Source organism: Zalophus californianus, chromosome 6 (genome assembly GCF_009762305.2).
Source record: "Zalophus californianus isolate mZalCal1 chromosome 6, mZalCal1.pri.v2, whole genome shotgun sequence".
Lineage (NCBI taxonomy): Eukaryota > Metazoa > Chordata > Mammalia > Carnivora > Otariidae > Zalophus > Zalophus californianus.
The window spans coordinates 102746540-102761864 of record NC_045600.1 but is presented as its reverse complement, the minus strand read 5'-3'; the positions used below and the strand labels follow the sequence as shown (position 1 = coordinate 102761864).

At 46.2% G+C, this 15325-nt stretch overlaps 1 protein-coding gene across 1 annotated transcript in view; it reads right to left on the bottom strand.

Annotated features, from left to right (window-relative positions):
• TLN2 (talin 2) overlaps positions 1–15111 on the bottom strand; it is a 437998-nt gene extending 422887 nt beyond the window's left edge. Inside the window, exon 1 of the mRNA XM_035728108.1 lies at positions 14988–15111. The gene's annotated coding sequence lies outside the window, so the exon portion shown is untranslated. The remainder of the gene's footprint in view (positions 1–14987) is intronic.
• Between the last annotated feature and the right edge of the window lie 214 nt (positions 15112–15325).

The window sequence follows — 15325 nt, the reverse complement described above, 5'->3', positions numbered from 1 at the left end:
AATGAAACAAAATTAATTTTCGCTCCTCTTCCTAAAAGTGAAGGTCCCCATTCTGCCAGAAGGAAGAACAGAACTGAAAATCTTGTCTGGAGGGGTGAGGGGGTGGGGGGATCAATTTGCAGAAACATCTGTTAGGCATGGAGCATCGAGTACCAAGATTAGTCCATGCAAGTGAATCTCATTTACTAATAAAAGTTCCATCCTCCTAACACTCCCCCTCACATTTACCAAAATTTTTTTTTAATATTCACACAGAGCCCAAGAACATAAACATATTTCTACCAAAGGTCACCCTTAACTGAGCAGTTTAAAAAAAAAAAACACAAAGCCTCCTTGAATTAACTCCAAAAATCTGTAATAAATTTCATATACTATCAATGTTCCAAAGGAATTTACCTGGACAAAGAACATAATTTTGTTTTAAGACTTACCTTAAAATGAACTGTGTGAGCTTATGTAAAAAAAAAGGGAGGTGATTATTCAAACAGAACTCTAAAAATCTATTCAAAATACATCTCCACTGCAGAATTAGGTCCTTGTAACTTGAGACCAAACAAGAGCATTCCTAGCCAGAAAATGGGAACAATGCAATCAATCTAACAGTGTTTATAACTTTACTATGAGGCTGGTAAAAAGCAGAACTGATTCCCAAGCCTTAGCTCAGTGGCATTCAAAACTTCAGTATACCTAAGAATCTTCTGATTATAAAAACTCCACATTCTTGGACCCCACAATGACCTACCAAATTAGAATCTCTGGGGACTAGGCAGCTATAGTGTTTAATCTTAGTCCTAGGTAATTCGGAGGATTGGTGGCTAAAGACCACACCCTAAGAGATACAGCCCTAGTTAAGGAAGCATGTGTTTTGTTTTGGAATCACTACAATGAAGTTAAGATGGTAACGTAACTTGGACATTGATCCCGAGTATGGGTTATAATCTGTAGGCTAATGGCCACGACTCAGAAATGTTCATGCTATGCAGAGAGGTTGGTCATTGTAGTATCAGCAGATAAAACCACACAGTGACAATCTTTCATCAGTGAGTGGCCGCCTGCTCCAAGTGTGGTCCCCAGACCAGGAGCTTGGAATTAGAAAGAAATCTTGGGGGCTGCGGCCCAGGAATTCATGTTTTAACATTTCTCCAGGTGATTCTTCCACATGGTGCATGCTCCAGCATGTTTTAGTTAATGCAAATACATTTTATAATGAGAAATACTTAATAATCACAATTTCTTCTTGCCTTGTCCTCCTGCTGGTTTTATTTTTGCTTTACTGAAGGATGCGATGTTTGTTACCACCCTCTCAACTTATCTCCCACCACTTCCCCACTGTGGTACAAAATGTATATATGTGGCACAGAAAGTTTGAGCTAGCTTTATTTCCCACTAGCTGAGGGACAATTAGCATGTCCTAGACAGCCAAAGAGCTCCAACTGGACCCATCAGTATGGTGGCAGGAGTAATTATGAAGGGACAACCCCTCGGGCTCTCAGCGCCCCCTAGTTCCAGGGCGTACCTTTCCATGATGCCTCCTAAGGCCTCCCATGAAAGCCAGCTGACAAAGACTCAAATGGGCACTTGGTGGTATGGGTGGGTTATTCCCCCCTAAAATATTAGGTCTATGATAGAATGCACTCGTTCTCACATTCTGTAATACATCAAAATCTCCAGGGGAAATTTAATAAAAATACAGATTCCTTGGTTGCAACCTCAGCTTCTGATTCAGTAGTATCCCAGAGGGTCTCCAAACCCTGTATCTTAGCAAGCTTCCCAGAAGATTCTTATACATAGCAAGGTTTGCGAATCACAGGTGTTACAGGAGAAACCTATGCTATAGAGTAGAAAATCTGAGCTTAAGTCAAGCTCACCCAGTATATGGTATGTAAACCTTGGAACACCTCAGCGTCTTCAAAGTAGAAACAGCGCCCGCCTCACAGGGCTGTTATGGTGGCAACATACGTACAAGGCCTTCATGAAATGCAAAGCGCCAAAAGGGGGAGTAAAGTTGGTGGGTGCAGAATTCCACAACAATCACCAATGAGGGTCCCCTTAGCCTAAAAAGCCAGCTTCAATAAGAAGCATTCCACGTCAGATTCGAAATCTGAGACACAGGTCAGTCTAACAATCTGTGATATGCATTGATGCGTGTCTCCTCAAAAATAGTATGTTGGGAGTCCTAGCTCCCCAGGACCTCTGAATATGACCTTATTTAGAAATAGGACCTTTACAGAGGTAATCAAGTTAAAATGAAGACATTAAGGTGGGCCCTCATCCATTATGACTGATGTCCTTATAAGGAGAAACGTGGACACAGACATGCAGGAGGAGAAGACAGCCATCTGAACCAAGGAGCAAGGCCTGGCACAGATGAGCTTCCTTCATAGCCCTCTGAAGAAACCAACCCTGCCAATACCCAGATCTCAGACATCCAGCTTCCAGAACTGAGACAATAAATTTCTGTTGTATAAGCTGCGGATCTGTGGTACTATGTTACAGCAGCCCTAACAAACTCAAACAATCTGTCAGCTTCCAATTCAAGGGGAAAGTGCCCTTCTGCTGTTCCTTTTGTGGGGGACACTTGGCCTCTGATGTGTCTCAGATTCCACAGGGCTTGTTCTAGTATCTTCGCCAACTACATTCCTAAAGCTCCATGTGAACTACTTATCAGGTTAGTGAGAGAGCCAGCTGGGGGGGGGAGGGGAAGGGGGCATCAGTGTGGGCTCTGCAGTGGAGTCCTGAGCCTGTAGCAACCCTCACAAAAGTCAGAGCTCCAAAACATCTGCAAGTTTACCAGCAAGAACCAGCAAGTGATTTAACATCCTCATAAAGCTGTCCCAACCCACCCCTGCACAGCCGACTCATGCTCCCGTTTTCCTCCTGTCAGAGTGGTACCCACAGTCGGCGTCCAGCACCGGCTGCTCGGAGAGCTGGCTGGCGAACCACCCTCAGCGCTCTGGCACCTGGGGATCCCAGGCAAGCGGACCCCAAAGGTCCTCAAGGAGATGATTTTCTCAAACTGAATGCACCTTTCTTTCTCCCCGTTAGTAGGACAAAGCACACTGGGGAAGTGCCCCCAAAGAAAATAAAACCGCAACCCTAGAGGGTCTTACCCTGTAACCAGAGGGGTGCGGGAGAGTGAGCAACAGACTGAGCCCACTGGGGTGGTTGTCCTGCCCCAGAAAGGAGCGGTGTCTGTCCAGGGTGCAAGGCCTACGGGGTGACTTTACCTCCTACACACCCTTCTTGGGCAACCTCTCCCAGGAGCCTCCCTAGGGTAACTTTTAAAAAAACCACAGATGCCCAGGTCTCGCTCTCAGGGATTCCAATTCACTGAGTCGGGTGGGGTTTAGGAATAGCAGGATAATTAACATACAGTGTTGTAATGGTTTCAGGAGTGCAATAAGGTGGTTCAACAGTTCTATACGTGACTGCGTGCTCATCACGATAACTGTACTCTTAATTCCCAACCACCTAGTTCACCCAACCCCCCACCCCCCCTATTCTTTAGAGTTAAGAGTGGGGTGTTTTTGTTTGCCTCTTTCTTTGGTCTCTGTTTGGTTTCTTAAATTCCACATATGAGTGAAATCATATGGTATTTGTTTTTCTCTGAATGACTTACGTCACTTAGCATTATACCCGCTAAGGAACAGCGTTTTTAAGTTTCTCTGGTGATTTGGGAGCACACTCAGGGCCAAGAACCACAGCCATCAATTAAAGTCAGCGTCCCGCCAGACATCCCAAGAAAAGGAAGAAGCACCTGGTGGTGGTCGGGAAAGTGGGATTCCAGTGCCAGCTTTGCCAAGGGACCCCAGTAAGTCTCATCCTTCTGGGCTTCGGTTCTTTCCCTGTCAAAGGGAGAGGCTGACCTAGAACCATTCAGGCCTCCCATTTTTAAACAATTAACTTCTCTGGAATCACTCTAAGATCTCCCATGAAGACCTCTGCCCTCTCTTCTCGGATGTACTAAACCCAACTGCTTTGTGCTTGCACTTCAGGCTGCCCTTGGCCGATGCCTTACCCTTTAACCCTGCTGGGGAGGGCCCAGGAATGACAGGTGCTGAGCCCAACAGAAAGCCCTTCAAGGAGAAAATTAAGCCTCTTAAAATGCCCTTGATGTAATCTCTCAAACCCAGGAATAATCCACACTCCTCTGGGAATATCTACCATGCATGACCTCGGGCCACACTCGGGAAATATCTTCACTTACATCAAAGTAGGTCCTAGACCCGAGTGTCAAGTAATTATGGTTGGTGTTGCAGCAATGCAACTAGAGAACACAGGGGCTGTCATTTAAACACACGAAGCTTTGGGACTCTCTAAGCTGGGTGCGTGAGAGAGCAGCACTGAGGGGACCAGGGAACATCACCATCCATCTGCAGGATCCCTCTGCCATGGGCTCAAACGCAGCAGGACAGAAAGAAGACATCTCTCCATGCAGTCAAGTGGACTCTGGGGATGAGTGATGAACCAAACAAACCACCAGAACATCGAGGTCAATGATAAACACTTCAGACGAGTGAATTTGCTGCCTTCACCCAGTGACACCAGTTACCTAGCAGACTGCTTAAGTGCCCCTCCTTTGGAGATAAAAATGAAAGGGGCAACCATGTGTCTGTAGCTCACTATCCTCCACAGGTGCCTTCTATCACTCAACAAGTAATTAGCAAGGATGGGCTTCATTCATTACTTGAACCTCTAACACTTAACACTTGACCTAAAAAATACTGGCCCCATGAGACACTGCTTTTCCACTTCTATACTCTCTTCCTTAGCTCAAACCTGGGAAAGATTTCTGTTTCCTCATCTAAGGCTAACCTCCATAACCAGCAAGTTTTCTTCCTCAATTACTCATTAAAATTTTTTGTTAACTCCTATGTGCCAGCTATTGTACAAGGCATGGAAGCCAGGTGAAGAAAGCGTCCCAGAGAGCCATCACCTGGCTAACCGCGGCCGAGAGGCTGCAGAAGGTGGCAGGGAAGAGCTGACCACCGATAGCACTGGTTCCTGAAGACGTGTGGCTTCAGTGAAGGGGTGGGGCAAAAACCAAATTGGCGTGGGTTCAAGACAGGATGAGCAGGGAGGAAATGGGGCAGGATGTATGGCAATTCTTTCAGAAAGGTTTACTATTAGGGAGGGTAGAGGAATGGAAGAACAGCTGACTGGAGGATGAGGTCAAGAGTGCGCTGTGGTTGCTGCTTTTTTCCTTAATATGAGGGATACTACAGCACCTCTCTCTTGGGGGATTATCCATCAGAGAAGGAAAAGTGATCATGCAGAAGGGAAAGGCCATACATGCATGAGTGGAAGTCTTGCACGCCAACAGAGAACAGGCTCCAATGCTCATGTGGTTACAAGGTTCTTTGGATACAATGCTGCACGGCTACAGCTTGTAGACGGGCTAGCAGATTTAGTAGGAAGGAAGATGATGAAACTCATTCCTAAATGCCTCTTTTTCTCCCTGAAATAAGCCAGGTCATCAGCTGAAAGTGGGGTGAGGATAGAAACATAATGCACCCACTGTGCCAAGAGTTCCCCTTGAGATGTGCGGTCATAAATCAAGAGAGAGAGAGACGATACAGATGGCTGTGTTTTCTCTAGCTGGGTTCCTCGGCCTCGGGCAGGAGCGAGGTAGGCGGAGGGTGGAGGGTGGAGGGTGGGGTTTTCCCAAGACAGTTAGACGAAGGGAGAAAAGGGTCAAGGGAGTTGAGGGTGTATGCGAGCACCTGAGATGGGGGCAGGGGAGGTCAGAGGAGGAGGGATGATGGCAGTGAAACGTGGAAGGGTCACCAGGTCTGAGGGCCATGTAGGGTGAAGGCTCAGTGGAACTAGGTACTAAAGGGAGTAAGATGAAAGAGAAAAGGTGAGGGTCACACTGGAATGCTTGTCAAGATTTTGCTAGAGGTGCAGGTACTGGTAATGACAAGGTCCAACTGTATTTTTCAAATGAAGAGCTAGTGGGCAGTAAAATCAGTTTAGTGGGTCAAGAGCATTTTTTTTTAATTGAACAAATTAAAAAGTCTAAGAGTACATTATACCTAGTAAGGGTAAATAATATTTGGGGAAACTTGTTCCAGTTGTGTGTGTGTGTGTGTGTGTGTGCGTGTGTGTGCGCGCTCATATTGGGTCATCACATCAAATTGCTCTCCCTTGTGAGCTGGTGTTAAAAAAACAAGGACACTAAGGCAGGGTTTCTTAAGGCTGGCATGGCTAACATTCTAAGCCAGATAATTCTTTGGTGTGGAGGCTGTCCTGTACATTGTAAGATGTTTAGCATCATCCCTGGCCTCTATCCATTAAATGCCAGTAGCATCCCTTCTTCCCTTCAAGCGATGACACACAAAAATGTCTCTAGACAATACCAAATACCCTCTGTCCAGAAATAACTATGGGAAGGATGGCTGAAGTACGGTAGAGGAAAAGATAACAAAGAGAGGTGGCCAAGGCACTGAGTTGGTTGGACAATCTATATAGATTTCAAGTCACCAAAAATGTTGATGGCACCATACAACTCGCTGCTTAAAAATTCTGATTATCAGGGGGTCTGGGTGGCTCAGTCAGTTAAGCATCCGCCTTCCACTCAGCTCATGATCCTAGGGTCCTGGGTTCAAGCCCCAAGTTGGGCACCCTGCTCAGCGTGGAGTCTGCTTCTCCCTCTCTCTGTCCCTCCCTCTGTTCATGTGCACTCACACTCGCTGTTGTGTGCCCTCTCTGTCTCAGATAAAATCTTTATAAATTCTGATTATCGAGCACCCGGGTGGCTCAGCTGGTTAAGCATGTGCCTTGGGCTCAGGTAGGTCATGATCCCAGGGTTTTGGGATCGAGCCCCCCATCGGGCTCCCTGCTCATCAGGGAGTCTGCTTCTCCCTCTAGCCCCTCCCCACTGTGCTCTCGCATGCTCGCGCTCTCGAGAAAAAAAAAATAAATGAAAATCTTTAAAAATTCTGATTATCAGGAAAACTAATAAAGCATAATTAAGCAGGGAAAATGTTCTTAAACATGCTTACAAAATTTAATTCTAAGACTTTCCTGTAAATTAAGGTATGTAATATAAAACGGTGAAATAAGTCAAACCTATAATCCCAAAATATCTGAACAAAAGCAAGCCAAGAATTACAGAAGGGAAGCACACTGCATTCATTGCTGCATACAGGGAGACGTTACTGTTTTGATATTTAATCATTATAGAGAAATATAAATTCATAAATATATATCTGATAAACCCAAACCAGCCACTAGTAAGATTTTTATTAAAGTGCTTTCTGATTATAAAAGAAATATACCCTAAATATAGAGAAAATTTGGAAAATACCAAAAAGTATTTTTAAGAAATTTTAAATATCTATAATCCCACCACCCAGAAAAATTCATTTGGTTTGTTCCATTCAGGCAAAATATTAAAAAAAAAAGTTTAAGGGAGAAGAGACTATGGTCTAGATGAACAAAATCTTCAAAAATGAGGCAACATGAGGCAGAGGACTGTAAATCAAGGCTCTCTATCTTAGCTACATATCAGAATTACCTGGAAAACTTACCCACTAATGCCAAGGCCCCACCCAAACCAATGCATCAGAATCCCCAGGTGATCCCAATGCATAGCCAGCAGGGAGAACCCTACAAAAGAGACCCATCCTATGAGTTTAAGCAGGATCTCCGTGAAAATTTCCTTTCCATTTCACTTTTTCATATACCCCACTACCAATTTTGCTTTGCTTATAACTTACATGTGAAATCATTAGAAAATAAAAAGCACTAAAATTAAGTGGCTAAAAATAGAACAAATGTTTATATGCTGAAGAATTTTAGAATTAGGGCATCAGTGGGGAGGGAAGCCTTTCAGGGAAACTTCTTCTTGAGCTCTGGGTCACCCGAGCCTCTTAGGACTTACACACGAGTGAGGGTCCCTGGGGACAGCCAAGCATGCATGTACCACTGATAAGCATTGTTAGAAATGTGTTCCCTCTGGCAACAGTGAAATAAACACTTGTTGAAATTAATGGCTACTGCACTTAATTTCCTCCAAAAAAAAAAAAATGCACTAATGACCAGATTGCAGTGCAACTGAAGTAACATTTATCATCTGGTCACCATTTTCTTCACAATGCCCTTCACATGTAGCCAACTTTTTATTAAAAGAAATCAATGACTTCAAATCTTCAATATGCACGCATGCCGAAAAACCAAAAACCAAACCATCTCTAACAGTCCTCTCCAGTCTCATGAGAATCCATTACAAAATATTTAAAAACAATACTCATGAACTCTGACTTTTATTGTGGAGTAAACATACATCCATCTATCCATCACTAAATCCCCAAACACATACAACAAATGCAGACAACAGTTAAATAACATAACCCAAATATTTATTCCTCCCTGCTTGGTAAAACTGATAAAAACTGAGTTAACGTGCCTTGACTGGCATTAACTTTCATCCATGACAGGGAAGAGCACTGGCTGGACAGGAACACAAGATCGGCAGAACGGGAAGTTGTTGTCTAAATCAGCAGTTCTTAAAGTATGGTCCATGACCAGCAAGATCAGCATCACCGGGGAACTTATTATAAATGCAAATCATCAAATCTCACCCAAGACTCACCGAGTCTGGGGCGCCTGGGTGGTTCAGTCGTTGAGCGCCTGCCTTCGGCTCGGGTCATGATCCCGGGGTCCTGGGATCGAGCCACACGTCAGGTTCCCTGCTCCGCAGGAAGCCCGCTTCTCCCTCTCCCACTCCCCCTGCTTGTGTTCCTTCTCTTGCTGTGTCTCTCTCTGTCAGATAAATAAATAAAAAAATCTTAAAAAAAAAAAAAGACTCACAGAGTCTGAAACCCTGGCCCAACAAGCTGGCTTTTAACAAGATCTGCAGGTGATTCTGATGCATTTTAGCTGGGGAACCACTGGTGGTATCTAAACCATGATTTTTAAATTGTGCAACAGAGCCCTGACTTGCAGTGGGTTGAGATTCTGAGTCTCCCACCAGGACTCACAGAGGATGGACTTCTTAAAATGTAGACGGAGTTTCCACAGCTTTTCAAAGTTTGATTTTAGTGGTCACTGCCAAGAATTCATAAATTCTATCAAGTTTCAAAAATCACACTAAGAGGCAAGACTACAAATGATTCAGGTAGAGCAGTCAGCAAGTTAGGGATCCTGTGCAAGGAGACCTGAGTTCAAATGCCAGCACAGCCATTAAACAGTATCTCTCCGAGCCTTGGATAGGAAAACCAAGCCTGAGGATATGCTGCTGCTATATGAGAAGACTCTGCCATTGGCCAGACCTTCACTCAGTTGGGATCAGAGAAAGTCAAGGAAAAGGAGAGTGCTTGCCAAGAGCTTTTTCTTTTTTAAAAGATTTTATTTATTTATTTGAGAGAGAGCATAAACAGCGGGGAAGGACAGAGGGAGAGGAGAAGCAGAATCCCCACTGAGCAGGGAGCCCAACAACGCAGAGCTCAATCCCAAGACCTTGGGATCATGACCAGAGCCCAAGGCAGACACTCAACTGAGTCACCCAGGCACCCCACTAAGAGCTTTCTTGATCTCTTATTCTCACTACTCTCCTGGGGGATAAAGGTAAACAGCTTTTCCTGAAGCCATCTTTTACAATGAAGGCCTTAACTCAAAATTGGGAAATCTCAGGATGTCAGAAGATAATTAACTGAAAGTTTCCGAAGAGATAAAAGATTGCTGCAGAAGGCATCAGAGAAAGCAACTGTGATATTGCTCACCTTTTGTTTCCAAAATGGTCCCAAACAAGTTTTGTATTCATGAACCAAATACCATTTTAAAATGTTTCCATATAGAAAAGCTTTTTGTGTTTGAGCAACTAAACCAATCAAGGTGTATATGGAGCAAGTTAATCACAACCCCCCTTCTCACTGCCAATTTTAAACAATCTCAAGTTTTGTATGTCCTTCCACATCTTTCTCCAAGGTTATACACATAGGGCTTCTTTTTTAAATCAAAAATAGGATACCACATACGATACTCTGTAACTTGATTTTATTTACATTTAACATATCATGGATATCCCTTGCAAAATAATCCAAAATAAACCCTATCTTATTCATCCTACTGATGGACATTTCATATTGCTTCTCATTTATTTACTTTAATAATCCTACAATAAACATCTTCAGGCACACATCCTTGCATGCTGATGTTTTTCTTTCTGTAAGACAGGACTCCAAATATGGGATTGCTGGGGCATATGGTAGCAGGTTCCAAATTTACAGAGAAATTGCCTGCTTTCCTTAAATCTCACAGCAATTCATACTCCCACCCGAGAGTCTGCGAGTCGCCCCCCAACACATCTAACAGAAGATGTTACCAATTTTTTAAAGAGTAGGTCAACTGGATGGACAGAAAAGTAATAGCTGTTTTGAATTTGAATTTTCCTGACCATTGTGGAGGTTAAGAATCTTTTCACATGTTTATTGACCATGTCTATCTCTTCTGGGAACACTGTTCATATCCTTTGTTCATCTTTCTATTATGTTGTCCTTCAAATACTATTTAATCACACACTCATTCCCTTCCAACCCCATCAATTAGATACGTAAAGTACAAATTAATATCACCCCCTAGGAACTCAGCATGTGAGGTTAGGGCAGGGGATGTCTTCTTAGCATGAAGCACATGGTAAGCCCTCAAAACAATTGCTGAGTAAGTGCATAGGAGACTTTAGAGAATTTTGTTTGTTAAGATTGCAGCTAGAAGAGTAAAAAGGAAATACAAATATTCATTACTTTTCCTACAAATTCAGAACAGCATCACTTTGGCTGAAATTAAATTGTTGGTTAAGGGAAAAACAAAACCATGTTCTTGGCATTGACTCTGAAAATCCACTGTGAAATGGGTGGCAAATGAGCCCAGTCTTAATTCACAGTTCCGGGTGACACATAAAGAAAGGCTTTCACAACCAAAGCATTTTGTACCAGCCTTGTCTACCAGCTGTCATTCAAATGGCACCTGCCACCGAGCCAAAGGTTGTTAGGATGGTGAAGGACAGGAGAAACCTACCTTAAGCATTTCATTTCTTTTTTAGTTTTTTGTCTCCACCCCCTCCAAGATTTTTTGCCTTTTAAAATCCCCTGCTTATTGAGAAGGGGGCATGTGGAAGGGGCCTACAGGGGGAGTTCGACAGAGTTCAGATTCCTTAACTCTTAACTTTAGGGAAAACATCTGGTTAAACCCACCATTTATCCCCATTATTTGTTAATAGTTCTGTTTGGCTTATGTTTTAACTAGTCTCCTTATTAAATATAAAAGTAATAGGATTAAGAAGTTCTGGGGGAAAGTACTGTAATTAAAAAGGCACCAGTTGGGTATGTTAAGCTGTAATTCTAGCCCTGCTTATTACATTTTCCTTCTTTAAAACATTTTTGTACCCAATAAAAATGACTTTGAATTATTTAACTCTTTTTTAGTACTTCCTGTATTGGCCAAACACCACCCAAAGTCTCCAAGAAAACATTATGACTCAAAAGTTCTGAATCAATAATGTCACAAGTTTCTGACACTGTCCCAAGAGTGTGGACACGCGCACACACACCACAACACACACACCACACAGCCAGGTAAATGGACAGGCAACCCTCCAAAATGCACAGGCGTTTTCTAACCTTTTGGAATTATAAAATCTTCTTAACAACAACAAAAATGCAGGAACTTTGATCAAGTCACAAAGTTATAATATGAATCAGGCAAGAGGCAACAAAGCACAACTTATAACACTTTGTTAAGAGAGGCATAAGAAATTGATAAATATGAAAGGAGTAAACTTGGGAATGAAAATTGAAGGATTTGCAACTTCTCTTTTTTAATTTTTTATTTCAGCTTTATTAAAAAAACTTCTATTTCTTAAATTTAATTTTTATCATATAACATTTAGCACATGCACACAGTATGTGACATATATGTAGTTGCAAAGCATAATGCTAAAATGAATAAATACATTTTTAGATGTACAGATTTTTTTTTCTAAGCATAGTTGGTAAAAATTTAGATTGTTCACCATCTGTAACCACCCTTAACTGCTCTTGGGAACTAATAATCTGCTGAGAGTGAGGAGTGGAGGTAAAGGGGAATCAGTATAATTTTGAGGTACAAACTGGACTAGAAATCTCCATCTCCCCCCATCACTCACACACTCACATACACACACACCTCTTTGTAAAACCTGACTTCCGGTGAAAATACTCTAGGAAAGAAACAGGGTTTGGTTTGAAAAACCCTAAACAAGTAGGTTTAGGAGTAAGTGAATTCAAGACACACCTATAAGCCTAAGCCTGTAAAGAGTATCCCCAGTAACTCATTTAACAGAATAGTTGTAAAAATTTGTTTTCCGTTTGCAGGTAGAACCACAACAAGTTAAAAAAGACACTTTAATTAAAACTCTTTTGTATCTCCTTGATAACCTGAATGGGTACAAAGGCAGAGAAAAATCAGTGACTTCCCCGATCTGAAGAGCCCTGTGTTTCTGTGATTCAAGGTACCACCACTAAGACTAGGAACTTTTCCAAAATAGATGGTTTTCTGCAACTGATTTTATTCTCTCCTAAATTGGTTATGCTAATTTTGGATAAATGTATCTTGGGCTCTGGGTGTTTTCCACAATTCCAGGGCTCAAAGAAGAAAAAAAAGAAAAAAGAAAGAAAGAGCGAGAGCATTCATGCAGGTAACCCTCAAGGCCACTTGTCACATCCACCACCCCTCCACAGTGTTTGCATAGATATCCCAAATCAGCAAACAAGGAAGATAAATCTTGAAACGCAACGGCTGACATCCACACTGGAGGCACTTAATGAAGCGGACTAGCGAAGGAGCAGCCTAATCCCTGACCTCACAGGGCGCATCCCAGATGAAAGCTTCACATCCCCCTGCCTTTTTCTGTGATCCCTTGAAGCCTCTCCAATGATAAAGCCCCAAAGTGCTGACATGACCTCAATACTCTGGCTTCGTTTCAATAAGACGCCAAGGAGAAAGGCTGGCATGTTTCTGCATTCAGCTGATTGTAGGTCAGCAAACACGCCCTTCCTCTGCCCCTTCACAAAGCAGAGATCGCAATCTACTGTATTTCAAAAGAAAAGAATGCCCACAGCCCCACTCCTGCTAAGTCGCCAACTCCAAGCTCTGGAGAGGGGAGGAGGATTGCGCGCAACCTGACGAATGCCACAACTCAGCACACCCAGGTGCTATGAAAGCCAAAGTACGCGCTGGAGCACCAGCGTGCCTGTAATTTATGTACATTTGGGGCCCATTTCTCGGGACGTCATCCCTGCCCTCCTCTTTGTGTCTTGGACAACGCCAAACACCTCAGCAGCTCACGCTTCTCTCGTCTTCTGGAAATAATCGGAGGTTGGTTTTCACCACGAGACGCAGGGATTCTGAAACAACTCCCTTTCCCCTAATCACCTCGACTCTTCACGGGCGGCACAAACTCAAGTTTCCCCCACGCGTCACCTGAAGCCCCAACTTCTGGAAACGCCACCCCCCCCCCCCCACCTCGCCTCCAAGAGCAGGCATCGCCGCGAAAGCCGAGCACGCAGCCGCGGGCGCTGCTGCTGTCGCCGCCGCAGCCAAGGAGGCGAGGGGAGGCTCGGGCCGCTCTTCGGCCCCGGGGCGACCGCAGGCCAGGCCCTCGGCCCGGACCGCTAGCCGGCTCGCCTCCTCTCGCGCAGGGACAGAGCCCCCGCGCCGTGCGGAGCGCCCAGGCAAAGCCGGGCGCCCGGAGCACGCTCTGCACCAGGCGCCCGGCCCGGGGACGCCGCCAAGCGCACGGCTCCGGCGGAGCGCCCGGGCAGCCGCGGCGGCCGGGGAGAGGGGCGTGTTCCCTGTGCCTCGGAGCCTGCACGCGGCGTCTCAGCGGGACAGGGAGCAGGGGCGAGCCGGGCGCGCAGCCCCTGACGGCGGCTCTGGGCCCTCCACCCGGGCCGGGCCGGCCTGCAGACGCGCTGCAGCCCCTGCGGGAACAGCCTCCGTGCGCGCTCTGCGCGGCCGCCTCCGCGCCTCCCTCGGCGCGCAAACTTTCCTGGCGAAAACCCCTCCCGCCTCTCCTGCGGGGGCGCCGCGCTATCCCCCGGGCCCCAGAAACTGTACGCCCCCTCCCTCCGCAGCCAAGACCCACTGAAAATATGGCGCCCTGGAACGTCGTTCCTCGGTCCCCTCAGGGAATCCCGAAATGCCCAGTCCCCAAGATTCCCCGGCTCCCAGTGAGCGCGAAATTGTAGCTTGCGGGGCCGAGGAAGGAAAGGGCGCCGCTCGTCCAGTGCGAGGTCAGCGGCACTAAATCCAAATCCTGCTCTCGCATTCGGGCGGGCGCTGCCCAGGTCCCTCAGCAGCCAGCAGTTTTGCTGGTGGCGAGATTGCCAAGGGGAGTCGTAGAATCGTCAGGTCTGAGAGTCCGGGACTGGACGAGCTCCGCACCGGCGGGCTGTCTTCGCCTCGAGGCTCGGCCGAAGACTTGTTTGCAAAGTGGCGCTGGAGTCGGGGCGGCCAGTGCTGGAATGAAGCCGCTTCCACCGCGCCAACTCTCCTGGCGCGGGGGCCCGGCCGGGGCCGAGGGGACACTCCATGCAGGCGGGGCCGCTTTTCAAAGCCCAGTTACCGGAAACCCAGCGGGAGCCCCGGAGGGGACTGACTGCCCCCAGCCAGGAATCCGCTCTCAGGCGCCGGCTGCCAGCCTGGTTGCAAACCGCTGCGCCCAGGTCGAGTGCAGTGAAACATACATGTGCAATAGACAGGTGCATTAAATTTATTTTATTTTATTATTATTATTATTATTATTTTGCAAAAAGCCCTCCTAGGACATCAAATCTGGGAGCTTTGCAGGTTTTTTTTCTGCATTGGCATCACTCACGAGATGCAAAAGGGAGGAAAAAACCACCCACATTTTCCTTCTGTAAAGGGGAGGGAAAAGACACGAGAAATTCATGCAACGTGCATGCAGCTGGAGGAAGAGGAAAACCCGAGTGAGCCGTGCGCCTTACCGGGGGATGCATTTACTGTCTCATTGCAGAGCGCCTGCCCCGGAGTGCAGCCGGCGTCCCCCCGCGCGCCCGGCGACCGCTCCGCTCCCGCAGCCGCCTCAGCCGCTGCCACCGCCGCTGGCTCCGGGCGCGGAACAAGAGCCGAGGGCGAGCGCGAGCGCACGGCCCGCGAGCGCCGGGAGGGCAGGAAGCGCGTCATCACTCGGGGACGGCGCGGCCCCGCGCGGCTCCGGTCCAGCAGCGGCGCCGTGCGGCACCCGGGCTGGGCCAGCAAGGGCCCCTTCTGGGTCTCTACCCGGCGGCCTGGTGCTGGGAAGATCCGCGAGGGGAGGCGACGC